This window comes from Elephas maximus, chromosome 4 (assembly GCF_024166365.1).
Source record: "Elephas maximus indicus isolate mEleMax1 chromosome 4, mEleMax1 primary haplotype, whole genome shotgun sequence".
NCBI lineage: Eukaryota > Metazoa > Chordata > Mammalia > Proboscidea > Elephantidae > Elephas > Elephas maximus.
In genome coordinates, this window is record NC_064822.1 from 148,741,003 (window position 1) to 148,759,753 (window position 18,751).

Consider the following 18,751-nt stretch of genomic DNA (forward strand, 5'->3'; position numbering starts at 1 on the left):
GAATGCAAGTGCTCAAAGTTCCAACTGGAACGAAGATTCTTCAAGTCCAAGGAAAATGCTTGTCTCCTCAGAGTACTGGTTTGATTAAAAACAAAAACAAAAACAAAACCTGTTGTTGTTGAGTTGATTCTAACTAATAGTGACCCTATAGGACAGAGCAGAACTGCTTTATAGGGTTTCCAAGGAGCAACTGGTAGATTCGAAATGCCAACTTTTTGGTTAGCATTTGGGCTCTTAACCACTGCCCCACCAGGGCTCCAGCTGGTTTGATAGGGACAGACAGTTGAAACATAGACTATCTAAAATAGGGAGAGATAAAGGCATGAAGTGGCTGGCTTACACAGTTTCATGGTTATACTTACACTCAAAATGAGAGGAACAAAAAAGGATCCCTACTGAATAGGTTCCTCTTTTCCTGATGGGTCTGGGGAAGAGAGAGTGGGAGGAAGATGCTGATAGGCGTATATAATTCAGTTGTGAGGGCTGATTGTTAACAGGGTTAATAGTGATTGTAAAAACTGTAATTGTAGAAGCTGTAAGGGTGAAAGAATGGACTAAGTAAGGGGAAGGCCCTGCTGGATTAGATATAGTAGCTGAACTTAAAGTCCCTTAAAACTTTTCTTAGGCTCAAAGCAAGGTTTTGCTAGGCTCAGAGCAAGGGAATAATCTTCTCTCAGTCACATTTTATCAGAGACCAGAAAGGATGAAGCCAAGATGAGTTTTGGAGAACCTGATGAGATCAGATGAACACTTGAAGCAGAACTTAATGGCTGGTACCTGCATAACATTACTCTGAGGACTCTTTGCACTACTGTAAAACAAATTGTTAACAACTGTTTTGGACTGGCAAAATGATTGGAAGGAGGAAAATATCATTGAAGTATGAAAGAACCATAGAAAAACCAAGGTGTAGCCTAAGGTGTGTTGGGTAGATTTGTATGGCTTTTCTCACCATGGTCTTGCAACTTCCACCCAAGTGATTGGGTGGGACTGTGCAAATAAGGTAATTGTGGCCCACAAGAGGATTAAAAAAAAAAATTTTTTTTTTTTTTTAAGAGGATTGGTAAGTTTTACCATCCTGTTAGGGTTGAAAGAGAGCCAATTCCAGAGCAAAGACAGGATCTCACCACCACCAAGGAAGATGACCCAGAAGGGGGGCATGTCCTTTGGACCCAGGATTCTGAAAGAGAGCAAAAGAGAGAGAGTGAAAGAGAGAGACAAAAAGAGAGAGAGATGTAACACTGAAGATGGTGAGAAGCAGTGGCAGAGAAACGGCAGCAGGAGAGACCAGTAGGAGATGGTGCAGTGGGCTTCCCAGCCCGTAAAACGAGAAAGCTGAGTGCAGACTTGCTGGCAGAGTAGGGTATCTCTGGGCACTTACTGGAGCTAGGTTTGCTGACCAAAGGATCTAGAGCTGAAAGCCTTCTGGCCGAGGCTTACTGGCAGAATAGAGTGCCTCTGGGCACTTACCTGCAGAGCTAAAAGAGCTTTGTAACACCTGCCTGAGCAGGCCAGAGGCTGAAGGCTACAGAGAGGCATGTCTGGCTGAGAAGAGGCTGTTCTGGTAGAAGAACTGTATCCTGAGTGTTCCTGAACCTGATTTGTAACCTGTTACTTCCCTAATAAACTCCATAATCATGAGTATTGCCTATGAGTTCTGTGTGACTATTGCAATGGATTATTGAACCTAGCAGAAAAATACAGAGTGCCGTGGGAGGGATGGCTGGTGTCAGAATTGGTAAAGATGGTGGAGAGAGGAGGCATGTCTGACTTTTGCTTCATGAGAATCAGCCATAGGCTGTTGATCTTGATTCTCCTCCCTGCCTTGTGAAGTGAGAGGAGGTAAGATGCTGCCCCCGTGCCATTTTCTCAATAGATTTTTCAAAGACTTCAAGCTTAACAGCTTAATATGAGATGTGTCATCCTTAGCTTGGAGAACGAAGAGTACTCACTGAATGAATGGAAAAAAATGCTAAAAGATGAATAATGCGGGGGTTATTAATGCCCATTTCTCTGTAAGTGTTTTTCCGCTGTAGTCATCTCACTAGTAGAAACATCTCATCCATCAACACACTACTAATATGCCACCTAATCACAAAATTGTTTTGGATCTGGGGAATTTCACATTTAAAATATAGACTGTGTTTTTATCTTCATACATTAAGATTCACAACCCAGCACTTGTTTTTCTTAGCTATTGTGAAGCTCTGATGAACAGAATAATGGTTTTATCTTCTTTTATTAAACTGTCAAGTGGGTATATTTTCCATATCAGTAGAAGAGTATACTCGGTATACTCAATGAATGAGATCATTTATAATTTCACTTTCAACAGTAATGTCGAAACCAAGCTAGTTAATTCATGGAAGTTGAGTAAGACAATTATGACTAAATTGTTTTTCAATATTGTAGGTGGAAAATGTCCTAGAACAGACATCTGCAGTATAACTTGCAGGTATTTCCATTAAAATGTTCTTCTGACTCCCATTTTTTCTATTCTAGGGTACATCCTGTCATTTTGCTTTCTTTCTATCATCTACCCTCCCAGCCCCCATTGCCATAGGTTGATTCTGACTTATAATAAACCCACAGGACAGAATAGAACCGTTCCATAGGTTTCCAAGTCTGTAAATCTTTACAGAAGCCGATGGCCACATCTTTCACCTACAGAGTGGCTGGTGGGTCTGAACTTAAGTACTTGGTTATCAGCCAAGTACTTAACCACTGTACCACCAGGGCTCCTCTTTTCTGATAATAGAACCCTGATTTTCCTTTACATGTAGTGTTAGTGGTGCTGTCCTCTTCCAGATTGTATAACATCTTCATGGAACTGTAAATAAAAGTGATCCCTTTCCCCCGACAAAGAATGGTCGGATTTTATCTCCTGGGAATCTGAACTTTGAGCCAATTGTAGATGCAAAGTCAACCATTTTCCTTTGCATGATTATCGCATGGTTTCTGCTACCAAGAACTCTAGCTTCTATTTTTTCCAAAGCCTACCTCCTCAACTTTCTCTTACTGTATGATCTAATTGATTCCTTTATGGTTATTTCCTTTTTTGCTTAATTTAGCAAGAATTCATTCACTTTGCTTTCTACTAAGGAATTTTAACTGATTCATTTCCATTACACTCATTCATTTCTACTTCACTCACTATTTATTCATTAGTCCATTTATTTCTACCACTCATCTATCAGATTGCAGTACTCTGGTAGCTTATGTGTTGCTGTGGTAATGGAATCTATGCCACTGGTATTTCAAATGCCAGCAGGGCCACCCATGGTGAACAGGTTTCAGCTGAGCTTCCAGACTGTGACAGACTAGGAAGAAGGACACGGTGATCTGCTTCTGGAAAAAAAAAAAAAAAAATGGCCACTGAAAACTTATGAATAGCAGCAGAACATTGTCTGATATAGTGCCAGAAGATGAGCTGTTCAGGTTTAGAAGGCACTCAAAAGGTGACTGAGGAACAACTGTCTTCTCAAAGTAAAGTTGACCTTAATGATGTGTATGGAGAAAAGCTTTCAGGGCAGTCTTTTGTTGATGTGGCAGAACTCAAAAAGAGATGCAGCAGCTGAAAATCCATTAATAACTGGAATGTGAAATCCACAAAGTATGAATCTACAAAAATGGCAAGTTGTCAAAAATGAAATGGAACACTTGAAGATTGATAACCTAGAGCTGAAATGGACTGGTATTGGCCATTTTGAACCTGACAATCATATAGTTTACTATGCAGGGAATAACAAATTGAAAAGGAACAGTGTCACATTCATTGTCAAAAAAAGAATAATTCAAGATCTATCCTGAAGTACATCTCTGTCAGTGACAGGATAATAACCATACACCTACAAGCCAAAACCAAACCAAACAGTTGCCATCAAGTCAATTCCGACTCATAGTGATGCTACAGGACAGAGTAGAACTGCCTCATGGGGTTTTCAAGGAGTAGCTGGTAGATTTTAACTGCTGACATTTTGGCCAACAGCCAAGCTCTTAGTCATTGTACCACCAGGGATCCGTCATGCCTGCAAGGTAGACCAGTTAACACGAATATTATTCAAATTTATGCACCAATCACTAAAGCCAAAGATAAAGAAATTGGAGATTTTTTTTACCAACTTCTGCAGTCTAAAATTGATCAAACATGCAATCAAAATGGATTTATAATTACTACTGATTGTAATGTGAAGGGAAACCTTGGTGGCGTAGTGGTTAGGTGCTAAGGCTGCTAACGAAAAGGTCAGCAGTTCGAACCCGCCAGGCCCTTCTTGGAAACTCTACGGGGCAGTTCTACTCTGCCCTACAGTGTCGCTATGAGTTGCAATCGACTATGAGCTGCAATCTACTGGACAGCAGCGGGTTTGGTTTTGGAATGTGAGAGCTGGAAACAAAGAAGGAGGATTAGTGGTCGGAAAATATGGTCTTGGTGATGCAAACAATACTGGAGATTGCATGATAGAATTTTGCAAGACCAGGGATGTATTCATTGAAAATACCATTTTTCAAAAATGCAAACAGTGACTATACACACGTAGTTATCCAGATGGAATACACAAGAATCAAATCGACTGCATCTGTGGCAACAGACTACAGAGAAGCTCAGTATGATCAGTCAGTACAAGGCTAGGAGTGATCTGCAATGTGCGGAAGAGGCCATAAATTGCTCATATGCAAGTTAAAGTCCAAACTGAAGTAAAAGAGCCGAAAATATTTCAAAGCGTGGATTGGAAGACAAAATAAAGCATTATAATGAATGCACAAAGACCTGCAGTTAGAAAACCAAAAGGGAAGAGAGCATTCTGCATTTCTCATGCTGAAAGAACTGAAGAAAAATTTCAAGCGTAGTGTTGCAATATTAAAGTATTCTTTTATAGGCAAAACACTGAACGACTCAGGAAGCAGCAAAAGAGATGGAAGGAAAACACAGCATCACTGTACAAGAAAGAATTAGTATTCAACCATTTCAGGAAGTACATATGGTCAAGAACCAATGGTATTGAAAGAAGGAGTTCAAGTGTCACTGAAAGCTTTGGTGAAAAACAAGGCTCTAGGAATTGACAGAATACTAATTCAGATGTTTCATCAAATGGATGCTATGCTAAAAGCACTCACTCATCTACTCCAAAAATTTTGGAAAACAGCTACCTGACCAACTGACTGGAAGAGATCCATGTTTGTACCCATCCCATAGAGAGATGAACCAAGAGAATATGGAAATTACCAAACAGTATCATTAATATCACATGCAAGTAGCATTTTGCTGAAGATAATTAAAAAACTGTTTTAGCAGTACATCGACAGGGAACTGCCAGAAATTCAAGTTGGATTCAGAAGAGGATATAGAACAAGGATATCATTGCTGATGTGAGATGATGGACCTTGGCTGAAAGCAGAGAGTACCAGAAAGATGTTTGCCTGTATTTTATTGACTATGAAAGGCATTCGACTATGAGGATCATATTAAATTATGGATAACGTTGTGAAGAATGGGAATTCCAGAACAGTTCATTGTGTTCATGCGGAACCTGTACATAGACCAAGAGACAGTCATTCATAAATGTGTAGTTCATAAAATCTTCTTGTGTCATGAAATATTATTTTTCTTCTGTTTTTTTTTTTTTCAACTATTTAAAGAAGTAAAAGGTATTCTTAGCCCATGGACCATACAAAAATAGGCAATAGTTCAGTTTTGGCCCATAGGCTATAGTTTGCTGATCCCTGAGATAAAGGGAAGTCTCTGGGTGGTGCAAATAGTTTGTGCTTTTCTAATAACCTTAAAGTTGGTGGTTCAAATCCACTCAGCAGTGCTGTGGAAGAAAGGCCTGGCAAACTGCATCCTTGAAGATTACAGCCAAGAATACCTTATTGAGCAGTTCTACTCTATAATACACAAGGCCACTCTGAGTCAGAATCAACTTGGTGATGATGGGTTTTGTTTCTGGAGATAGACAAGAAAATGGTTACCTATAAACATGGCCAAAATGGTTAAGTGTGCTACTACTAACTAAAAGGTTGAAGGTTCAAACCCACACAGTGGTGATCTACTTTAAAAAGTTCACAGCTAGGAAAACACTATGAAGTGCAGTTCTACTTTGCAATACCTGGGGTCATTATGAATTGAAATGGACTCTATGGTAAATTGTTCGGCTTTTGCATACAGTATAATCAAGTAGTAAATGCAGTATAAGGAGGAAGAGCACCATATTTGCTAGGTTTCAGAAGAAATCTTAATCACTGTGCTGACTCAAATAAGCATAATGTAAGTGGTTTCCTTCCAAAGTGAAGAAAATAATTCAGGGGAAAGAAGTCAGGCAAAATCTTCTCACTTCTGCACTTAAGAAGACAATTTCCTTAATTGTCTTTCCCACAGCCAGGCACTTTTTCAAGTGTTTAAAATAATTCTAGTAAGTGAAACAAACAGAAAAATGATTATAAATGCAATCTCTGTAAGTCTACTTAAAGATTTTCAGTTTATATTATATAAAATTTTAATGTATGTGTTGGTACTTTCATGCATTTTCCATGAATTTGTCGAAATTAGCTTACCCATGATAAATACAGCTAGTATACCTTACAGACTCTCCCAAACAGAATCAGGAATCACAGTAGTGAATTTTTTACCATTTGGGAACATCCCTAATTCAGGATCCATGCTTAACAAAGTAAAAGCAGTGAGCATATGACATAATGAAGATCCTGTATCTACAAATGTTATGTTCTCTTAGGTTGGCGGATCAGCTTAGACCAAGATTTTCTCACAGAAATAAAAACCGTTTTAAACATAGTAAGAGGAAAGTAACCATTCCTTTTCTTTTTTGCCATTAAAATTCAAAGAGAATGCGATGGATGCTAAGTACTACATTAATGTGTAAATTATGTAGAACCCACTTATCTCCCCTTTCTGCCTACTAACGACATAACTTGTAAGTCAGTAATAGCCGTCATTGATTAGAGATGCGATGCCTGTAAATACTCCCATTCCCTTCTCTCTGTAGACACTTCACAGTAATCCATGCCATTAGGTAATAGACAGCTTTCTTGTTACACGTATTTCACAGAGTGATTGACGTGACTAAGTGGAGAACTGCACACCTCAATTTGGGCTAATGTATAAGGGAGCTATTGGAACTAAAAATCAAATGTGTGACTCCTTCTCCATCAAGAAAAAAAAAATGCAACTTGGCGAATTATAGGAATGATATGTTGCCTTTATGTAAGAGCTCCTGGCCTGAGCACCACTGACATTTTGGATGGGTTAGTGTTTCACTGTGAAGGACTGTCCTGTGCATTGTAATATGTTTTGCAGCATCCCTAGACTCCACTCACTAGGTGCGGTAGCACCTCCCCAATCATGACAATCAGAAATGTCTCCAGACATTGCTGTCTCCTGGGAGGCTAAATCATTTCCAGTTGAGAAGCACTGCTTAATATAAAAATGTCCTAAATCATAGTGGTGACCATAATACATTTACTTAGATATTGTTGCTTCATTTATTCACTGGTGTCATTATCAACTCAGAAAATAAGAACATATGGAAGAATAACATTTTGCAGGTAAATAGGATGCAGTTAGTTAGTGCATACAAGGTATAGCATACATATCAGACTAGTTTGAGATGCTGGGAATACTGCCATAGGAAATTTTAATATGCGTATTTGATTTAACACAATCACATTTGAGAATTTTTTTTTTTCATTTTCTCGTAAAAATTAACTTTCAAGTGGGTAAGATTAGAGGATATATGTACAAGGGATAAGTAAGAAGAAAAAAAAAAAGAACAAAACTTTGAAAAGAATTATGTGCAGAGGAAAAGGGAAAACGAATGAAAGTTTGGGAAAACAGTTCTCAAAAACTCGTCTTCTGAGAAGCCATTGTTTCAGAGCTCACTTCAGAGACAATTGAAGTAACCTACGGTAGTGGGGTATGGTAGTGGTAGTGGGATATGGTAGAACAGGCTATTATTGTAGCACACAAAGTGATTATTCTGCATTGGATCTGACAGAAAAATTATACAACCTTATTGAGTATTTAGAGTCCTTGGCGTGTAGGTAAAGCATAACTAAGGGAAAAAATGAATTAACTTGAGAGACTATTTTAATTTATTAATGTTGGAAACCCTCTGGGAAACTATTTACCACTAAAACAAACTTTAAAATAGTTTTTTTTTGGGGGGGGATGAAAGAGAAGGAGTAGTTGAGATAATTACATTTTTTAGCAGACTGAAATTAAATTAAGGCTGATATCGCAGTTTTAAATTCTCAAATGTAAATCTCTGCATTTCCAGGAACTAAAATTCAATGAATATAGGAGATAATTATGCTGAGTTACTTACTAAAAGGGTACTAATTTCAAATATGATTCTACCATGCCCAAAAGTTTTCCATGGTGGTTTTGCAGAAACTAAAAAGAATTTTTTACTGGAAAATGATTTCATCTTTATTATTAAAGGCTACCTGAGCAGGCACTTGGTAGGCTGTAGTGTACTGCAGTATTAGAATTGATTGACAACACCCTATAAACAGGACTAAGAAGCCAGGAACACAGATGACTTCACGTGCACTTTCATAAAATGTCCCATTATTTTTAATTTTACCTTTTTACCTAATTTTGATTTCCCTATTTAAAAGGTGGAGCATGCATATAAGAAGAGACAAGTTAGAATGAATAAGTAATAACTTACCTTTTAACTAGTATATACTCAAATTATAATTACAACATACCAAGTATTTTTATATGTAACCTGATAAAACTCTCACAATTACCTTGTAAGATTAGCAGGAAAAAGTGTATTGCAATTGTGGAAATGTATAAGGTTAGGATTAGATATATTAAGTGACCTCTTCAAGTTTTTTTTTCAAGTTAGTAATTAGAGGAGTTTGGGACTAGAATCCAAGGCAACTAAGTAATGTCTTTTAAAGTATGTTAAAATTAATAGATAAAGTTATACAAATGTTATTATAACTTCACTTTGGCCTCAGCACACTATACAAAGCTTATTTCGAAGAAGTTTCACTGTAGTGTAAACCTGCCATGCTTAATCTGTCACTCTCGTCTTCAGGCACGCTTTTGGTTTCATACAAAATGTCTCCTTCTCTCCCTCTGACCTTATTCTCTTCATCTGTGTACCCACCGTTTTAGACACATCAGAATGGTAAGATTTCTTCTATGTATTATTTTTTGAGCAGTAGCTAAGAGATACCTTTCCATTCAATTCCTATAGCTTTGCGAGTCATTACACTTGATTTGTACCTAATTTCCTTGCATAATGTGTTGTTTGCTGTCAGTGTGTGTTTTTCTTATCTCTTCTACGCCATTGTAATGCATTTGAGAAAGGAATAGATATGAGCGTATTTCTTATATTTTCTAAAGAGGGAATTGATGTACGATGTAAAAATTTTTAGATGATTAATTTTATTCTGGCCTTCAATTGTTCAGTACTGATATTTTGGTGATAAAATACTATGTTCGACATTTATTGGCCTAAACTATATTAAGTCTGTTGGGTTGGACAACACTTTAATTCTCTCCTTTAGTGTCCCATTTTGGTGACATCTTTTATGTCGATACACACTATCTCTTACATGTGCACACTCACACACACACCTATGTATACACACAAGTGTTATAACCTAAGTCTATGTTCTCAGGACCTTGTTTTCTGAGGTTAGCAATAGGATCACTGCTCTTTTCTCTCAGTTAACAGGTTACCCTTCCTTCAATGGAAAATTAATGATGTGATGTATTTATAAACCATGTGTCTTCTTATGAAGATGCAAAGATTATGACAATGGAAAAAGCCTTGGACATCAGAAACAGCAGTTACAGAAATTATTTTTCTGTCAAGCAAATCTTTGCTTAGCACTAAATTATATTACCTTACTGTTTCAACTTTGATGCCCAGGCCAAATTTTCTAAGTTGAAAAATGGAATATATGTATCTATATTTACCTTGGACTCCCTGGGTGGCGCAAGCAGTTAATGCGCCTGAGTCTAGCCAGAGGCGCCCCGAATGAAAGCACTGGAGATCTGCTTCTGAAAAATTCGCCATTGAAAACCTTGTGGAGAACATTCTATTCTGACATGTGCAGGGTCACCTTGAGTCAGAATTGACTGTACAGCAGCTGTTTGGTTACTGGTTATATTTACCTCAAAATCCAACTAAAACGAAAGTTCAGCATGATAATAATTGTGTGCCTGCACTATCAGCGTGCCCTGAAAATTTCTGAAGACAATATAGGAATCTTTCTCTAACTTTCAAAGCTCAAGATTAGACAAGTTCATGGAAAATTATCTGACAAGCCAGATAATGAATACTATACGAGGCTTGAGATTTTATTGAATTGCTTGTCATTTTCCAGAAATAATCATCACTATTATTACTTTTATAATTTTATTAGTAATAATAAAATTTTTTTATTATTATGACTAATAAAATTATATATTCTCATTTATTGAGCTTTCTCAGGGAATATACTACTTATACAAAGAAACTAATAAAAAGTAGTTCTAATTGTACTTTATATTACAAATAGCTTTCTTAATAAAATGATATGCACAAAATATTTTAAAGGGTCATAAATATAAAATATAAAAAGGATTTTTTGTTCATTTGTTTTGCATTTTGTTGATTCTTCTCTTGGTTTCCAACAAACACAATGCTTATTAAACATTGGTTGTTCTGTTAGTAGATCCCTGAGTGGTACAAGTGGTTTGCGCTCAGTTACTGACCTAAAGGTTGGCAATTCAAACCTACCCAGCGGCACTGGGGAGGAAAGTCCTAGTGACCTGCTTCTGTAAAGATTATGGAAGCCAAAAAACCTTATGGAGAAGTTCTACTCTGTAACACATGTGATCACCATGAGTAATAATTGTTTGGTTTCCTTTTATTCTATTAGTGGGAGATAAAAATACATATTTCAAATTTTGTATGGCTTATTACTTCTCTTTTCAAATTGCAACAATAATATATGTCTAGAGTAGGACATTTGAAAGGAAATAAAAAGCATCCTTTAATTAAATGCATTTTTATTGAACTTCTAAAGATTTGAAGTTGTTTAGTTTGAATTACCAGTGAGAAAACAAATTTTTAATGTTAAAAACACAATAGATATGTTCTCTAATGAAAGAAACCAGGACTCCTTGGAGAAATGGCTGATTCTAATGCTAAGGCAGGAAAAATACAAGATTAGCTTGGGGCATCTTGTAAGTACCAGGAACTAAGAAAATGCTCAAAAAACAAAGGGATGGGGGCACGTCAAAGCGATGCAGAAGTCAGTTTGAAAGACCTGTAATGGCCAAAACTGGGATAATTTGAGCAACAAAATCAATAATGTAGTATGACTTGCACCCTAAGTTTTAAGGTAAATAGATACAATTCCATATTGGTATAAGTAAATGATTAAATAAATAGGGAATATGAGGCAAATCTTCCTTAAAGAAAGAATCCTAAATGATATGCATAGATAACTCTCTCTCCACTCCTACAAAAGGTGGAGCTTAATTCCCCACCTCATCCCAAGTAGAGGCTGAACTTAGTGACTCACTATCATGGATTGAATTATGTCCCCCAAAAAATGTGTGCTTCAACTTGGTTAGGCCATGATTCCCAGTATTGAGTGGCTGTCCTTCATTTTGTGATTGTGATTTTATGTTAAGAGGATTAGGTGGGATTGTAACACCACCCTTACTCAGGTCACCTCCCTGATCCAATGTGAAGGGAGTTCCCTGGGGTGTGGCCTGTACCACTTTTTGTCTCTTAAGAGATAAAAGGAAAAAGAAGCAAGCAGAGAGTTGGGGACCTCATACCACTAAGAAAACAGCACCAGGAGCAGAGTGTGTCCTTTGGACACGGGTCCCTGTGCCTGAGAAGCTCCTCAACCAGGGGAAGATTGAGGACAAGGACCTCCCCACAGAGCCAACAGAGAGAAAAAGCCTTCCCCTGTAGCTGATACCCTGATTTTGGACTTGTAACCTGCTAGACCATGACAAAATAAATTTCTCTTTGTTAAAGCCATCCACTTGTGGTATTTCTGTTATAGCAGCACTAGATAACTAAGACACTCACTTTTAAAGCATAGAGTATGAAAAGAAAAACAAAAAATTATGGGGAAAAATAGTAACTGTACAATGTAGAAACTTGGCAGACACTATCTTGACCAAGTGATTAAGGTTCACAGCACCGGTGATGCCATGTTGACATAAAGAACTCCCTGATATGAAGTGATGAAAAAGGTACTCTCCTATGAAGTATTTTCCCCTCAAACTCATAACTCTAGTGAAATCATTAGATAAGCCCAAACTGAGGAGCATTCTTTAAAATATTTGGTCAATACTCTTTAGAACCACAAAGTCATAAAAAAAGGAAAGACTGAGAAACTGTTACAGATTAGAGGAGACTAGGGAGACTAGATATTACCTGCAGTGTGGGATCCTGGCACAGAAAAAGAGTTCACCAGTGGAAAATGTGATGAAATCTGATTAAATCTGTAGTTTAGTTAATAGTAATATACAATGTTAATTTCTTGGTTTTGACCTATGTACCATGCGAAGACGAGATGTTAACATTGGGGGAACTGGATGAGCAGAATAAGGGAACTTTGTGCTACCTTTACAACTTCTCTGTAAATCTAAAAATATTAAAAAATTAAAAGTTCATTTAAAAAAAGGTAGTTGGATACATGTGTTTGGAAGTCAGACAAATGATATTAAATGTGTTAAATACTTTCTTACTTGGATAGAAAAAGTAAGCAAGCAGTCAGAGACTAAAGACAGTGTTCTGGGGTCCAAGATAAGCTCTGTGATTTACTTTGGCAGGTTATTTAACCTCTCTTGACCTCAGTTACTCATCTGTGAGATGGAGATAACATAAGTCTTTACCTTAAAGGATTACTATGAGAATTTATTGAGATAGTACAAGGACCAAGAACAGTGCCTAGCCAGTTGCCATCTAGTTGATTCCAACTCATGGCTTTGTATACACTATATGTCTAATAAGTACTAGCTACTTATTATCATTGAAACTTTATATATAAAATGATATTATCTTTTCTGTTATTTTTTGACATCTATTTTATTTTCAAACTATTTTATGAAGGAAAAATACATTTTGAAAATAACAGTTATGTCTTACAATCATATCTAGGTTTGCATGTAGTATTTATGCTTACAAAGAAGTTCCCATCTGGCCAAAAGCACTATAAGGATTCCTGTATATAAAGTTAGGAGTGTCTTATTTTCCCAGAACTCCTTCCTAAGCCCATTTTACATGTAGTGAATTGTGGTTCTCCAATTCACTGACTTCTCTTGGTTGGGCCAGTTGACTACAAATGTCCTCTCACTCCAGTCAGGTAAGTTGACTAAGACATCAGGTTTCACTCCCGATCCCTCCTGATTGGGGGGAAAAAAAAAGAGAGAGAGAGAGAGAAGTTGAATCATTATTCTGCAATGAGGTTGAGTGACATTTTATCCTTGCCTGGCAATATGGATATAACATTCTTTAAGCTCCAAGGTGACTGGTTCTCTTTTGAAACACTGGTGAGACAAATCCATTTAGGCCCTACATGATTTTAACCCAAAAAAAAAAAAAAAAAAATACTATAGCTGATGGTAAAATGCTTAATTTCAAAGCCTTTTAAAGTATTTTAATTAAGAATAAAGTGTCATATGATAGATCAGATCTCACCAGAGCTAAATGAGGAAGATCAAATTAACATGGAAAGATTCTTTAACTTTGATTAGTAATAGTAACATAAACATATACCTAAGGCTTCATTTCATATTTTATGTTTTTTTTAATACCTAGTATTAAACTACATTTGTATGATGACTTTTTTTTTTTGGAGGGGGCCTTATAAATAATCGTGGTTTTACAGCTCTGGTAAATTGTTCTCTATTGATACAAATTGAATCAAATTATCCTTGGATTTTATAGTTTTATTCCATCCAAAGTTCAAAATTTTCCATCAACGTCTCACCTGCTGTTTATATAGAATTGTAATATTACATCTCATATTGAATTCATGCCATGTGACCTAAGATAGACTAGGTAGCATGCTGATACAGTCATGTTTTTAAAATGGGAAAGTGCCTACAAGTTGTCATGCTTACAACTCCTGGGATAAACTTGATTTGGAGCCAAACCACTGGATTTTGGAACTCAACAACTTATTTGAATGGAATGAATTTTTCACTTTAAGAATTCTCAAGTGTACAAATATATGTACAGGTAGTCCCCGACTTATGAGAGGGCTCCATTCAAAGACTCCATCATAAGTCAGTTCTGACCTAAGTCGAATACCTCTTTTTCTTTTTTTTAGTTTTCATTATTATTGCCCTTTATTATTAGTATCTTTATAAATCTAATCTTTGTTTTGGGGGGTTGGAAAAATTGTATATACACATCCGTGAGTGAATATCTGAGAGCAATAACATCAGCAAATTACACACAGCAATATTATATGTAGTGCCAAAAAAAAACAAAAAACAAAACAAAACAGCCAGACGATCTTAAGAGTGGTTCATCGAATATCCTGTAAATCGAGGACTACCTGTATATACGTCTGTGTTTGTGTTTGCATAAACATCAGTATGTGTGCAATGCTGTTACCTTTTTAATCATGCTCTTGACTAGTAGTGAGAGCTCAAGAGTTGTGGGACTATCATTAATAAGCAATAAAAATAAATATTTAAACATTTAGACTGTAAATTTTATATAACAGCTGTGGGAATGAACATTTTTGTAATGATCTCATTTCAATTATACTTTAGTGTATTTCATGACTCTTCTATTAGTGTTCTGTTGCTGTAACTCAGATTTAGAGGCTTAAAACAACATTTATTATCTCATAGATTCCATGGGTCAGGAGTCTAGTCGTGGCTTAGCTGGGTCCTCTGCTCAGCATCTCACGAGGCTGCAATGAGGTGTCACCCAGGACTGCTTCTTAATTTGAACTTGGTGTCCTTTCCCAAGTTCCTTCAAGTCATCGGCATTGACAGAATTCAGTTCTTTGTATGACTGAGGCCCTCAGCTTCTAGTGGCTGCTCCTTTCCATAGGCAGTTCATAAAATGGCTGCTGTGTCTTCAAGGCCAGCAGTCTCTTCTTTCAGGGAATGCTTGGGCCCTCTTTTAAAGGCCCAAGCATTTCCTGAAAGAACTTGGTGTCCTTTAGGTTAGATCTACTCAAAATTATCTTCCTTTGATTAACTAATAGCCAACACTTTAGAGACTATTATGGATTGAATTGTGTCCCCCAAAAGGTATACTGAGATCCTAACCCCTGATACCTGTATACATAAACTGATTTTGAAATAGGGTCTTTGAAGATGTTATCACTTAACATGAGATCAAATAGGAGTAACATGGGTCCCAATCCATTCTGAGTGGTGGCCGTATAAAAAGAGGAAAAGAGACAAACAGAGGGAAGATGGTCATATGAAGATGAGTTATACTGTAGCTACAAGCCAAGAAATGCCTGGGGCAGTTAGAATCCAGAAGAGACAAAAAGGCATCCTTTCCTAGAGCCTTTGATGAGAAAATGGCCATGCCAACACACTGACTACTAGCCTTCAGAACTGTGAGACAGTATATTTCTGTTCTCATAAGTTGTCCACTTTATTGGGGGAGGCCTAGGAAACTAATACAGAGATTATAATTATATCTGTGAAATGCCTTCACTTTTTACCATGTTCTCTTAATCAGAAACAAGACAAAGTTTCCATCCATACTTATGGGGAATAAATTACACAAAAATGTGAACACCAGGGGATGGGAATCATGGGAGTAACTTTCAAATTCTGCCTACCACAAGTATCAAGGAAAACCACCCTGCTCACTCTGTTGGTCTACTGTGTATAATAGACAAATAGCTGAACACTAGTTTCTCCTGAAACAAAACACAAGCTCTGAATCCATAATATTTTTTTTTCTAGTTTACATTTTCTATTTCCGTCACAGAATTCACTGAAGCTTAAAAGCACAGATTGGATTAAAGTGCACAATTGTTCCATTTGTAGTTATAGTACTCTACAGTGATAATCAAAGAAATGCTTATAGCAGTACTTTTCCTTACAGTTTCACTTTTCATAATTTAAGTGCTACTTGCCATTTTCTTCAATGAGCTTAGAAATGCAAGACAAAATGTACTTTATTTGAAATTCAAATTTTTTTTTACTAATATTTAAATAAAATTGTTAGCACCAACTTAGGTCTTAGTTGGATATAATCCTGAAAAGCAAAATAAACTTCTTACCCTGGATGCATCAGGATTCTGTGAAAAGTCTCTTTTTAGATATATAAAACCAAACAACCAAACCCATTGATATCAAGTCAATTCCAACTCATAGTGAACCCATAGGACAGAGTAGAGTTGCCTCATAAGGTTTCCAAGAAGCAGCTGGTGCATTTGAACTGCTGACCTTTTGTTTAGCAGCCATAGCTCTTATCCACTATGCCACCAGGGCTCCTTTTTCTCTTTTTAAAGATGTATAAGTATTACAAAACTTTGATTTAAAATATACAGGGAAGAAACAACAGCTATACCCCAAGAACTGACTTCTGGGATATAGGGAATATTTCCACTCCAATACAAATCCTTAGATTTAGAAGATTTTCTTCCATAGATTTATAACACTTCATCCATGAATGTGTAGCTTGAGAACTTGGACTAACCATAGTGTATGTTTCTTTTTATGTGTAAATAAATAATTCCTTGTAGCTGTTAAATTCCTCTGAAAGTCCCTTTAAATCATATGACAATGTAAGTACGATAGGAAAGATATAAGATACTAAGGTCATGAATAAAGCTCACTGCTATTACTATGAGTTTGTACAAGCTATTGAGTTTCCCTTTCTGTGCCTTACTTTACACAGCTGAATGAATACAAACACTTGGGTTATCTCCAAAGTTCATTTTCAGCTAAAGAAGTGGCCGATTAAAAAATATTCTGGAATAAATTTATTTTTTCTTTTCCTCACTTTGACTCTCAATGTTAAAAAAGAGAGAAAGCACGAGAGTGAGGGAGACAGAGAGGGAGGGAGGGAGGGAGGAGGGAGGAAGAGAAGAAGGGAGGAAGGGAGGAAGGAAGGAGGGGGGAAAGAAGGAGGGAGGGAAGGAAGGAGGGAGGGAAGGAAGAAGGGAGGGAGGGAAGGAAGAAGGGAGGAAGGGAGGGAGGGAGGGAGGGAGGGAAGGAAGAAGGGAGGAAGGGAGGGAGGGAGGGAGGGAGGGAGGAAGGAAGGAAGGAAGGAAGGAAGGAAGGAAGGAAGGAAGGAAGGAAGGAAGGAAGGAAGGAAGGAAGGAAGGAAGGAAGGAAGGAAGGAAGGAAGGGAGGGAGGGAGGGAGGAAGGAAGGAAGGAAGGAAGGAAGAGGAAGGAAAAGAAAAGCCTTCTTTACATGGAACATGACGTTTCTAATTGTCAATGTTGCTCTTATCTTCAGAAACAGAAACGTTTTGCAGTTGAAGTTCTCATTTATTTTTCTACTAAAGAAAATGCTACTGTTACAAAGTATTCCATTTTGTTAATGTTAGCAAGAGTAAATGATATGCAAAATGTTGAAAACTAGATTTAAATTTAACAGAATCAAAGTCTTAAAGATTTAACTTTATCTGAGTATCTAGCATTTAGGAACCTATTCACCAGGATTTAACATAATTGAAGATGCTGATAGCTTTTCTGCAAAATGTAGAAAATCAATACATTTTCCTTCATATTTCATCATTTCACTTAGTCCTGTTGCTGTTGTCACTGTTAGGTGCTGTCAAGTAGTTTTTGACTCATGGGCAAAAATAAAAACATGCTGTGAATGTACTTTAAAACATAAATTACTTTAAAATTTATTCTTGTTCTTAGTCCCTCTTGAGTCGACTTTGACTCATAGTGACTCCATGTATGCAGAGTACAGCTGCTCCAGAGGGTTTTCAAGGCTATGGTTTTTCACCAGCAGATTTCCAGGCCTATTTTCCCCATGTGCCTGTCACTTTGCTGTGATGCTGGAAGCTATGGCATCAGTATTTCAAATACCAGCAGGGTCACCCATGATGAGCAGGTTTCAGCTGAGCTTCCAGACTGAGACAGACTAGGAATAAGGATTTGACAGTCTACTTTTGAAACAAATTAACCAGTGAAACCTTATGAATAGCAGTGTAACATTGGCTGATATAGTGTCAGAGGATGAGCCTCTCAGGTTGCAAGGCATTCAAAATACCATTGAGGAAGAGCTGCCTTCTCAAAATAAAGTCCACCGTAATGATGTGGGTAGAGTCAAGCTTTCAGGACCTTGATTTACTGGGGTGGTACAACTCAAAATGAGAAGAAACAGCTGCAACCATTCACTAATAAGAGGAACGTGGAATATACAAATTACCAATCTAGGAAAATTGGAAGTTGTCAAAAATGATATGGAATGTATAAACATCAATATCTTGGGCATTAGTGAGCTGAAATGGATTGGTATTGGCCATTTTGAATCCAACTATCATGTGGTTTATTATGTTGGGAATGAAAAACTGAAGAGAAGTGGCATTGCATTCATTGCCAAAAAGAATATTTCATGATCTATTCTGAAGTACAGTGCTTTCAGTGGTAGAATAATATCTATATACTTACAAGGACACCAAGGAATACAATTATTCTTCAAATTTAGGCTCCAACCACTAAGGCCAAAGATGAAGAAACTGAGGGTTTTTACCAACTTCTGCAGTCTGAAATTGATCAAACATGCAGTCAGGGTGGAATGATAATTACTGATGATT

General features: G+C 37.0%; 1 long non-coding RNA gene across 5 annotated transcripts in view; it reads right to left on the reverse strand.

Annotated features, from left to right (window-relative positions):
- The window catches only part of LOC126075847 (uncharacterized), a 399,778-nt gene that overhangs the window by 90,455 nt on the left and 290,572 nt on the right, over positions 1 to 18,751 (reverse strand). The window contains exon 4 of one of the 5 annotated variants that reach the window (XR_007517298.1): positions 13,146 to 13,390. The exons of the other annotated variants lie outside the window; for them this stretch is intronic. This is a non-coding gene — a long non-coding RNA (uncharacterized LOC126075847). Of the gene's footprint in view, positions 1 to 13,145; positions 13,391 to 18,751 lie in introns of those variants that run through there. 5 annotated transcript variants of the gene reach the window in all.